Source organism: Lepidochelys kempii, chromosome 9, assembly GCF_965140265.1.
Source record: "Lepidochelys kempii isolate rLepKem1 chromosome 9, rLepKem1.hap2, whole genome shotgun sequence".
Classification (NCBI taxonomy): domain Eukaryota; kingdom Metazoa; phylum Chordata; order Testudines; family Cheloniidae; genus Lepidochelys; species Lepidochelys kempii.
In genome coordinates, this window is record NC_133264.1 from 41,652,844 (window position 1) to 41,664,813 (window position 11,970).

Genomic DNA, 11,970 nt, shown 5'->3' on the forward strand with positions numbered 1-11,970 from the left:
TAGTGGAGGGGCACAATTGAAAAGTTCGGCCACCCATGAACAGCTCGAGTCACAGCCCCCTCCCGAAAAGCAGCAGCCCCTCCCTGTATCATCCAGCTGTTGCTCCTGAATAGCTGTTACCAAGGGCAGTAAGATGCGCCACCATGGTGTTTGTGCTGGTGCCGCCAGCAGGGATTGGTGCCCTGAACCATGGAGCCTCCTCGGGAGCTCCGGACAGCACCTCTGGAGACACATGGGGCCGATGTGCATGGCGGCATAGGTGGCTCTTGTGAGTGGAGGTGGCATTTGGTCGCCGGGACGCTCCCCTGCTCCCACCTGGCTGCGGCACAGGGAGCCTGGGACTCTGGTGAGTTCCCGACCCACCTTCTCCGGGGCGGGCTTTGGCTGAAGGGCCGCAGGAGGCAGGGACAGAGAGATGGGTCGGCCCTTGGACATGTATATGTGCATGTTTATTTGTTTTTCCTAAAGTTAATTAAGTATTTTAGAAAAAAATTGTCAGAGTGGCCACCAGCAAAAGTTGGTGGCCACGTTCTGAGGCCACCAAAACATTTGTTGTGAGAAGCAATTTTATATTTCAACTCCTCCCGCTGTGCTTTGATTAAAACCACTTCTTGATAAAATGTTGTTGTTTCTACCTTTACTTCTAAATGCCCTGAACTCTGGAACTTTATATCTGCTTCTCTCAATCTCCATGTCCTTTTTTCTATCTATCTTGGTTTTCCTTGCTATCCCATTATTTTTCTCTTCAACTTCCATCTCACACTAGATTTACTGTAGTACCCTTCCACTTGTTGCTAGGTTTCTCCTTGCTGGAATATCAGTAAGAAGCCAATGACCTGCCATCCAACCTTTGCAGTCCATTTTAAAGGGACAGCACATTTCATTGTTTACTTCTACCAATGTCGCTATGGACTCCTTACTTAGTATGGTCAATTTACACTATAATAGAAATATGAACTGCTCCAAAATTATAGGCCTCTATCACCTGAACTGAAGAGAACTCCCTATTAATTAAACTATTATAGCATTACTAACTTCTCTTACATAGTGCTCTTTATCTGTAGATCTTAAAGCACTGCACAAGCTTTTTCCTAAGGTAAATGTGACAGCCAGTCTTCCTAATTCCTCCTCTTTCTTTCTTTCAGTCACAGATTAAAGCCACAATTCAGCAAAATATCCAAGTGCATGATTAAAATTAAGCATATGCTTAATTCCCATTAATTTCCAAGTGGCTTAAAATTAGCATATGCTTAAGTGCTTTGTTAATTCTGCCTAAATTCTGTTGTTTGCCTCCTGAAAAATGGGAATTAAAATTTGGGAGAAAAAGTTTTAAAGCATAGAATCATAGAATATCAGGGTTGGAAGGGACCTCAGGAGGTCATCTAGTCCAACCCCCTGCTCAAAGCAGGACCAATCCCCAATTTTTGCCACAGATACCTAAGTGGCCCCCTCAAGGATTGAACTCACAACCCTGGATTTAGCAGGCCAATGCTCAAACCACTGAACTATCCCTCCCCCCATGTCTTGATTGTAGTTAGGCTGAAGTTAAGCAACATCGTAAAATATATTTTGGTTGTAATAATGGGTTGTAATTGTATTGGGATGTTATTATTTTATTCAAGTTGGTTTGCACAGCCCTGTTCAATACTCGGACACAATATGTTTGAGTTTCAGCATTAGACTTGTCTATCATGGCTTTTTTTTTCATTGCAAGACCCAAAAGAACACATTCTCTTCAGTTACACTGGTACAAATCTAGTGAAGTCACTCGGGTTAGGAGAGTGTAACAGTGGAGAACTTGGTCTTTACTGTTGTAAAATGTAATTATTGTGTTTAATTTATTTGAATGATGCTAAGAAAATTAAAAAATAATTTTGAGGAAATGGAAAAGAGGTTGTCTTTCAATTTTTGCTAGGAAGATCTCTGGAGTGACAGCTATACCCTATAAGGGAATTGGGAAGTTATTTGGCTACATGTATAAAAGCCACTTCAGACCTGTTCATGCATTTGGATGGCAACCCAACGTTCATTTTAATTCACAGAAGTGCTTGAAACAACAACAGAATTTATTAGACTAGATCCATGAGAAATTAAATTCACATTCATTCTGTATTCATTCTGGAGTAGTAACAGCTGCTGTGAGGATTAGCCTTTTGGCCAGTCAGATAAAGAAAATACCAAATACTATAGATGGAGGTATAGCTAGTTACTATACCTTATGGTTTTTTTTATAAGTGATTATACCAGGTTATACATTGTAAGGAGAGTGATCACTTTACATAAGCTATTACCAGCAGGAGAGTGGGCTGGGGGGAGAGAAAACCTTTCGTGGTGATGATCACCCATTTTTTCATGGTTTGTGTGTATAAAAACGTCTTCTCTATTTTCCACAGTATGCATCCGATGAAGTGAGCTGTAGCTCACGAAAGCTTATGCTCAAATAAACTGGTTAGTCTCTAAGGTGCCACAAGTACTCCTTTTCTTTATACCAGGTTGGTGGATTGGATTTTTGTTTAGTTCAGAGGCAGAGTAAGGCAATGATTTTGAGACAATGTGTGTAGTAGCCAGTGTTGGTTTATAGTTATACACTTAAGGTATTTCACCAGGATGGGATACTGAATAGTCTAACAATTAGTAATGGGATATGGACTGTTTTGTTGTCTGTTGGTGGTCTGAATTCTGCCCAGGACAGTTGCTGACAAAAAGTTATAACCAACTGATGGCTGCTTGGTGTGCCATGTGAAACACATTAACGGTCAAAGTTTGGATTCTCTTGAAGTGTCAACAACATAAAATTACCTCAACAGTTCGTGTTAATTGGTCTTTTTGTTGGCAGTTTCAGGAGGGGAAATGGATTAAATGTCTATGGAGACTGAATTGTCTCTCCTGGGTTGGTTGGAGTCTTATGGAGGAAGAGTGTGGGCAAAAAATCTGCATTGCTGCTCTCTTAATTGTCATAGAATCATAGAATATCAGGGTTGGAAGGGACCTCAGGAGGTCATCTAGTCCAACCCACTGCTTGGTAGATAGATAAATTGAGGTCTTCAATTTACAAGGCTTCAATTTGACATCTTTTGTGAACACTAAAATCACCACGAGAAATAACTTCAGGAAAGGAAGGATTCTTCTCTGGCATAAACACTGGAAAATGCAAAATGTAATGCTTTATAGCTGTATTTCCAGCTGCTCTTGAAGAGGAAACAGACTGGGCCCAATGTAAGTGTGCTGTGTGTCTGCGTTTGATGGCATAACTTTTGAAAAATTAATTTGTTTTGCTTGTTCCTGATAAGAGAGAATCTGGCAGTTGTGTGGAACATTTTTCTGAGGGACACATTGGACTGGGTTGGAAGTTGTTTCCATCAGATCTGCATACATTAGTCTGATGAGAAGTTATTTCTTATTAAGGAGACAGAGTACTCAAGTGTGATGGAGATGGCATTTACAAAGGTGGTTAATCTTGTGAAAAATGTCTTGAATGAAATAATATAGTTCAGTGGTAAAATAGTACATTTAATTGCCTGCATTTTTCCCCCTGTATGGACTCCATCTATGGTACAGGTTTGATTGCTGAATTTTGTTTTACTTGCTGAGCTAACTGGAGCAGTATTTGAAAGTGGAAATAGTACCAAATAAATCACTACATATCTGTCACTTCAGTTTAAAGAAAAATTATTGCTGATTTACCCCAAATTCACCTCTCACTCTGCCTAACCATCTTTTAGCATTGCCCTTGGAAACATTCTAGGCAGCTGTCCCACAGTCACACAGCAGCAGATGACTGTGCCAAAGGCAATTTTTGTCCCCACTTTCACTGATGATTATAGACTTTTTTTTTAAGCGAAAAAACCCCATAATCTCCTGTTTTGGGGAGTCACAGTGGCCATTTTGCATCCTGGAGACTTCACTGGCACTGAAGCTGCTCCATGGTCCAGCTTCTGAATTTTGGCACTTGACAGCCTGGATACAGAAGGGAAGGAATGCTATCTGCACCCAGAGCCTGCTCAGATGTAACCTGAAACAGAGACCAAGGCAAATGTGGAATTCTCTCTTTACATTGCCAAACTGAACTGTGACTATCCCAGCAGCGGGACAAACAACCATTTCACTACTACTTCACTCATGCCAGACTAGAGATTATTCGCCAGTGTTAGACTGCAGGAGTGATGGAGATGTCTGAAGAAATTAAATGACCCTGATGTCACGTGCATTGCTCTGTCCTGTGAATGGCATCAGTGATCTAACAAGTCTCTCTCATCTGTCTCCTATAATCTGTGTATACACTCTTAGTGCTGAAAAAGGGTGAAATACACAAAATGGTTTCCTAAGTTTTCCTTATCTGCTGCTCTCTGACAAGGATTATTAGTAAACATAGAAGAGAAAATATGCCTTAGTATTTTACTTGTGCCTAAATTATATGACTTGTTTGTAATTTACACTGAAAGCTGAAAGAAAAGCAAAACACATTAAGAAAAAATGTATGCACTCTTTGATTTAAAAACGTTTGGCTCTTTTATTATATGTCTGGGCCACAAGAGGGCATGATTGAGTTTTCAAAGCTCTATTGAGAATTAAAGTTAATTAATGGATGTTAATGTAAATTTATTAACTATTAACATTAATGACCTCAAATTTGCCTTTATCCCTCACAAAGCTTCCATTATCTCACATTAATAATTATAAATTTATATACAAATTTTGACTCCAGCAACTGAAATCATGTAAAATGTTTGTACTAGATCAGGGGTGGGCAAACCTTTTGGCCTGAGGGCCACATCTGGGTATGGAAATTGTATGGTGGGCCATGAATGCTCACGAAATTGGGGGTTGGGGGGTGGGTTTTGGGGTGTGGCCAGAAATTAGGAATTCAGAGTATGGGAGGGGGCTCCAAACTGGGGCAGGGGTTTGGGGGGGGGGGGAGGGCTCCAGCTGGGGATGTGAGCTCTGGGGTAGGGCTGGGGATGAAGGGTTGGGGGTGCAGGAGGGTGTTCTGGGCTGGGACCAAGGGGCTCAGAGGGCAGGAGGGGGATCAGGGCGAGGGGAGGAGGTCAGGGGCACAGGCTCTGGGCAGTGATTACCTCAAGCAGCTCCTGGAAGCAACGGCATACTCCCTTTCCAGCTCCTGCGAAGCTAGGTGGCTCTGCATGCTTCCCTGTCCACAGGCTCCACCCCTGCAGCTCCTATTGGCTGAGGTTCCCAGCCAATGGGAGCGGCATGGGATGCGCTTGGGGAAGGGGCAGCATGCATAGCCCCCTGGCTGCCCCTACACATTGGAACCAGAGTGGGGACATGCTGCTGTTTCCAGCAGCTGCGCGGAGCCACGGCACGCATGGAGCGGGGCAAGCTCTGGACCCAGCTCCTCGGCAGGAGCTCAAGGGCCAGATTAAAATGTCTGAAGGGCCAGATGTGGCCCCTGGACTGTAGTTTGCCCACCCCTGTACTAGATAAATTAATCCCACTCAAATTCATATTACTTGCTTTGTCGTTCTGTTAGGGCTGTTCCAAAGCCCATTGAAACCACTGGAAGCCTTTGTGTTGTCTTCAGTGGATTTTGGATTAGGTCTATAGTGTTCAAATAAAGGTTATTCATTCTTTTTGGGTCTCTTACATTAATTGTATGTAAAACTTATATTAAGAACAAATAGTGGTAAATTAGGATGAAATTCAGTAAGGACAAATGCAAAGTACTCCACTTAGGAAGGACCAATCAGTTCCCATACAAAATGGGAAATGACTGCCTAGGAAGGAGTACTGCAGAAAGAATCACAAGTTAAATATGAGTCAACAGGGTAACACTGGTGTAAAAAGAATAAGTGAACATCATTCTGGGATGTATTAGCAGGACTGTTGTAAGCAAGACATGAGAAATAATTCTTCTACTCTACTCTTCACTGATTAGGTGTCAGCTGGAGTATTGTGTCCAGTTCTGGGCAGCACATTTCAGGAAAGATGTGGACAAACTGGAGAAAGTCCAGAGAAAAGCAACAAAAATGATTCAAGGTTTAGAAAATATGACCTTTGAAGGAAGATTGAAAAAAATTGGGTTTGTTTAGTCTGAAGAAGAGAAGACTGGGGAGGGGGCATAACACTTCTCTACTACATAAAAGGTTATTATAAGGAGGAGGGAGAAAAAATGTTCTTGTTAACCTCTGAGCATAGGATAAGAAGCAATGGATTTAAGTTGCAGCTAGGGCGGTTTAGGTTGGACATTAGGAAAAAATTCCTACCTGTCAGGATGGTTAAGCACTGGAATAAATTGTGTAGGGAGGTTGTGGAATCTCTGCCACTGGAGATTTTTAAGAGCAGGTTAGACAAAGACCTGTCAGGATTGGTCTAGATAATACTTAATCCTGCTAGGAGGCATGGGACTGGACTAGATGACCTCTCAAGATCCCTTCCAGTCCTATGATTCTGTGATTCAGTATCATTCAAAATAAGCTGGAGCTCAGTTGCAGAGTAACTTTACTACAATATATATTAGCTATTTAACCCTACTTTTTGTCTTCTCTCATAGCCCATTTTCTGACCTTACCTTCCCGCACTATGAACCTCTTGTGAAGGACTCTGCCAAAGGTCTTGTGAAAACCCAAATCAATTGTATCTACTTGTTCTCCTTTAGCCATTATTTTGTTGACACTCTCAAAGTACTCTGGTGGACTGGAGAGGTATGATTTTATTTTAAAGAAGCTGTGCTGGTTTGTCCCAGTTCATCTAGATGTTTTATAATTGTTTCAACCAGTTCACCCAATATTAGACTATAACTTACTAGTCAGGAATTTCCAGAATCACACTACCACCTCTTTGTTAGGTACAGTATTTGTTATCCTGAAGTTCGCTGAATTTAATAAGAGATTGTGTAATCTTGTTAGCAAGCTCATTCACTTCATTCTTCAGTTCCTTCAGAACTCAGAGGAATACCCTCGGCTCCTGGTGACTTGTTGCTGCTGAGTTTACCAATTTCTTCCAACCCCACCTGTGTCTCTGACAGTACTTCCCTTTTTTCACTTGAAAAGAGCAAGTACCTCTCCAACATCCTCCTTGGTAGACTGATGCAAAGAAACTTAGTTTCTCTGCACTATCCTTCTCAATTGCTCCCTTTACCTTCTGATGCTCCATCAAACAGTAATTCTTTCACAGACTTCTTGCTTCTAATATCCTTGATGCATTTTTCCAATGTCTTTGATTAATTGTTCTTCACATTCCCTCTTAGCCTTCCTAATTTCCATTTTATATTGGCTTCCGTTGGTCTGGAATTTTGTTCCTTTTTCCCCCTCTCCCCTCCTACCTTCTTTGGCTCAAATGAACTTTTGTATTTTGCCATTTAACCTCAGTGAATTTTTTCCCTTGCCTTCTGGAGCCTTTTTTGTGGTTTTTTTTTTTTTTTTTGTATTTTGTTCAGGGCTATAATAGTATCTTGTGACTGTTAATGTATGCTTAAATAGCCTCCATGATGAGGCTAAAGGATACTTCTTTCCCCCCAGTTTTGAGTATCTCCTCTTATTAAAAAGAATCCCAGTGCTAGTGTCTTGGTATGATCCAAAACTTAATACAATCCAAATTCAAAATGTCATTATGAAGTCAGGATTCTGGGTGCTGCCAGGGAAGTTAAACCAGCTGCGCTCTCCAGTACAAACAAATAAATCTACACTATCTTCACTCCATACTCAAATGAAAGAAACCGCTCATGCAGTCAGATATTTTTATCACATAGAAGCAGAAGATACAGCATCAGTTTAAATTCTCAGCCAACTTTGTGTTTTTTGTTTTAAAGAGTGATTGTATAACTTGTTTCCATTTTCTTTTAAGCAGAATGTATTTTTGAGTCTACTACTCGGAACTAAAGGTTGCCTTTACTCCCAAAATTAAATGAAGTAGTCAGCTACTTGTTTCAGTCTTCATCATCTTACAATAACAGTCCCTGGCTATGTTCACTGCGCTTATTTTATTCCAACCCAGCAAGTCAAAATATTAGAAATTAAAAAAATACAATAAACATATAATTGTTTTAACCAAACATAATTATTGGACAGAGTTTTTTGCTTACAGTTACAGCCATGTAACTCTCTTGATATCAGGTGAATTGCTAGGTGTAGCTAGTGACCTGATCCAAAGCCAGATAGAAGTCTTTCTTTCCATTTATCTTTGGATCAAACCCTGAAAGCAGAATTTCACATAGTACAGAGATAAGAGGTAAGTAGCTGATTCCAGGAGAGCCATATCAGGAGGAAAACTACTTCAGCTTATACTGGTGAGAATCTGATCTATAGGTATACTGCAAAGCCCATTTTTTAAACTGGCTATTAAAGAATCATAGTTGGCTTTAATTCTGTGAAAGCAAGTGTGTAGCTAGACATCTGTAATCAATCTGTTAGCTAATCTATTGTCTCATCCAGTATATCTGTGATTTTTTTTCTATTGCTTAAACATTCTGCTATACAGTGCACAATATGATCATTAACATGTCTGTTTTTAAACTTGGACTAGCATAAATGCCTAGTGCTCAGTATACACATTCTACACATTTAAATCAAATAAATAACACAGCTGGAGCAGTTGGGGAGATATGGCAGTGAGTTTCTAAAAAAAAAAAAGTATAATAAAAAAGCCAAACAAACAAAGCCCCTGCCAGTACTCCAGAAGAAATATCACTCACAGGAATGTAAAAATTGCAGGCCCAGGTCTGCCTCACACACTCCATGCTGGCTGCCCCCACTTGTCAGAGATGAAAGTACAAGATGAGGAGTCCAAGTTTGGGATATATTTATTTAGGGGATGGAAGGCATCCCTAATGCAAGCATAATTCTGGAGATGTGCTGAACCAGAGATATTTCATATGCTGTAGCTGGTAGACTTAAGTTAAATTTCGAAGTTGGAAGTGCTGGACTCTGCCTGGATACAGTTTTAATGTTTCACATGCCGTCTAGTTTAGATAACTTTTTCTACAACTGGAACAGAATGTTCCCATGACAGCCATTAAATAGAGCTCAAAATTTCCTCTCTCAATTTGCAGTAAAAGCATGATAGTACCATCTATAAACTCAGGCCCTGATCCTACAAAGACTTAAAGTTTAAATAACTTTAATCCCCAGCAAGAGGGAGAGAGCCAGATTCCATCCCCTTTAAAGCACCACAGCAGCACAAAGGGGACATCACAAATGAGAATCTGGTCTAAAGTGACTATCTTATCAAAACCAGTGTTTTACTTTCCTCCCTCCACTGCCCCCTATTACTTAGTATTGGTATTGCTCAGCAGTTTACTCCTGAGGGAATTCTATGTCAAAAAATTAAAAATGTGCACAATATTTTAAAATTCTGCAAATTGCATTTGTTAATAAATAAATGTGGCTCCAGTATGGCAGTGTGGAGCACAGGCCACTGGCTGCACAGAGGTGGGGGATCACCCTAAAGCCCCTACTCCTCACTCGGCAGTGAGGCTGTACCTGACCCTGACATGGTGCAAGGGCCGGGCCTGCCCCAGAAACACCTGGGGGTCCTGCCCCTCTGTGCCAGGTGCACCAAGTGTGGGTAGGCAGGCTCAGCCCAGCAGGATCCAAGTGTGGAGGGGCTTAGTGTGGGGAGATCCAGGTATGGGGTGTGAGGTTTCTGTGTGGGGCAATCTGGGTGCGGGCAGCTCAGTGGGAGATCTGAATACACAGACTCCTTGAGGGGTTCTGGCTGCAGAGACAATGGGACTCTGCAGGGGATCCAGGTGTAAGTGGTTGGGGCTCAGCGGGGTCTGGGTGTGGGGAGTTGTGGCTCGACAGGGGAGTCTGGCTGGGTGTGGGTGGTGCTGGGGGAGTGGGGCTTGATGGGGAGGAGGTCCAGGTGCAGCTGGTTGGGGATCAGTGGGGTGTGGGTGGGGCTTGTCAGAGGGGTCCATGTGTAGGGAGGTAGGGCTTGTCAGGGTGAGAGTTCCATGGGCCTGCTTAACGGGGGAGCCCCAGCTGCTGCTGAGGGGATGCCTCATGCCAGGCTCCCGCTTCCCCCTGCAATTCCCCTATCCTCTTTTCTGCTCCATTCCCCTCCTCTACCCTATTCCACCCCTCTTCCTCCTCCGCCCCTTCCCCCCCCCCCGCCTTCCCTCATTTCTCCATCCCTCCCTTACCCAGCCCCACCGCAGGCACACACTGTCGCACAGAAAAAAAGAAGGCTCCCAGCACACAGAAGGGGCGCACAACTGGCACTAGGACCCAGGAGGCGGCGTTCGGCTGCAGAGTCCGCGGAGCCCAAACAGCTTCCTTCAGCTGGGAAGCTCTGCACGTGCAGAAATGAGGGGTGGGGGCAGATACACATAACCCCATGTGCCCACCCCCCGCCTCACCTCCGTTTGGAGGGGGGCTTTCCCCCTCAAAAACCTGCACCCATGGTCGTCCCGCCCCGTGCGCCTTCCCTTTGCTTCCCTGCCGATTTCTGCAGGGAAGCACAGGAGTTCTGCGGTGGGGGAGGGGGCGTTTTCTGCGGGCACGCAGTCATGCAGAGCCCCCCCAGGAGTAGCAGTTCTTCGGTCCCTGTTTCATGGTCTTTCCCTACACATTTATGCAAACCTCTTCTAAACACTGACTTCTTTCAGAATACTTAATCATACGTACTGCACTGTGTGCTGTAGATACAGCTGTCTTGTTCATCTTATACCAGCTGTGCTGTTGGTTGGATTATAGTTAAATCATGCTGAGTTCACATTCAGTTACTCTTCTAAAGAATAAAACCTGGTATTTTCTCCCATGTTTCTCAAATGAGAATACCAGTTTCTGCTAGTACGTGGTCTTATTGTTAATAGCTGGGATTGTAGTAACTGGTAGTGCTATATACCAGAAAATTCAAATTGGGTCATCATTCATTGCTACAGTCTTAAAGCTAAATCCTCAACACAAATACAATTCCCTTTATCAACAAAGGAACACTAGATGGCACTGTCCGGCTTTGTCTCACAAAAACTACAGTAGCAGAACTTTCAGACATGAAAGAATCTCCATCCTCCAAAAATATTTGTAATATTGTGTCTTTATTATGAAAACAATTAAAACATTGAAATGCTCTGTTTCTGCACTCTGAAAAGTACGAATGCATTGCAGATGCTTTTTTCCTGCACTGTGATTAATGGGGAACATTTCTTTGTTAGACTCGTGTGTACATCATTTGCTCTCCTTTCATCTACTGTAAGCCTATCACGTTGACAAATCTACAGAAAAGGGGAATTTTCAGTTCCTGATATCATCAGAATGTTCCTTACTGTAGAACAGGAAGAAATAATGTGGCCAGCATGCCAACCTCCCATTTTCCCTCAAATGACCTTTAACACAATGCAAGGCTTTGAAGAGAGGGGAAAATGTTAATATTTTAAACAAAAGTTGTTTGGAAAACAAACATTATTCTATGGTGAAATATGTTGTATAGAACTGAGTGCAATTACTTCTATTTAATTAGCATTTTATTTTGGATGGCTTAAAACAGAAAGCAGAGTATTCAGAATCACTTCATTTGTATACAGAAGTACATAAAAGTTCCTCAAGGGCTGGATCCAGAATCAGGCCCTAATTAGATAAGTTTAGTTCATTATGGGGACCTCTCTCTCACTCACATACACCCTTCTCCTGCTGCCCCGGAACCCTTTCCCCATCTATATTTTGTCTCCATCTTGCTTATGAATCTTCCCACTCCACCATGTGTATCACTTCTTCTTCATGTTGCTTTATTCATTTTAATTAGAACTTATTAAAATTATGATGAAAGTTTTTTGGAAGTATTTTGGCTGATTTTGACAAGCTTATAGAGGTGGTTAACACTTTTTTTTAAATTTGAAATTTCTATTATAACTTTGCACAAAAAATAAAATGTCTTTTTGTGCAGAACTGTCACCGTTTTTTTTCCCAAATGGGCTAAATTTAATATCTTTCCTGTTTCTCCAGAAAATTTTGCTATAACTTATTTGACTTCTGGCTAGTATTGTCCTGCTTTAAAGAGGTGTAGATGGAA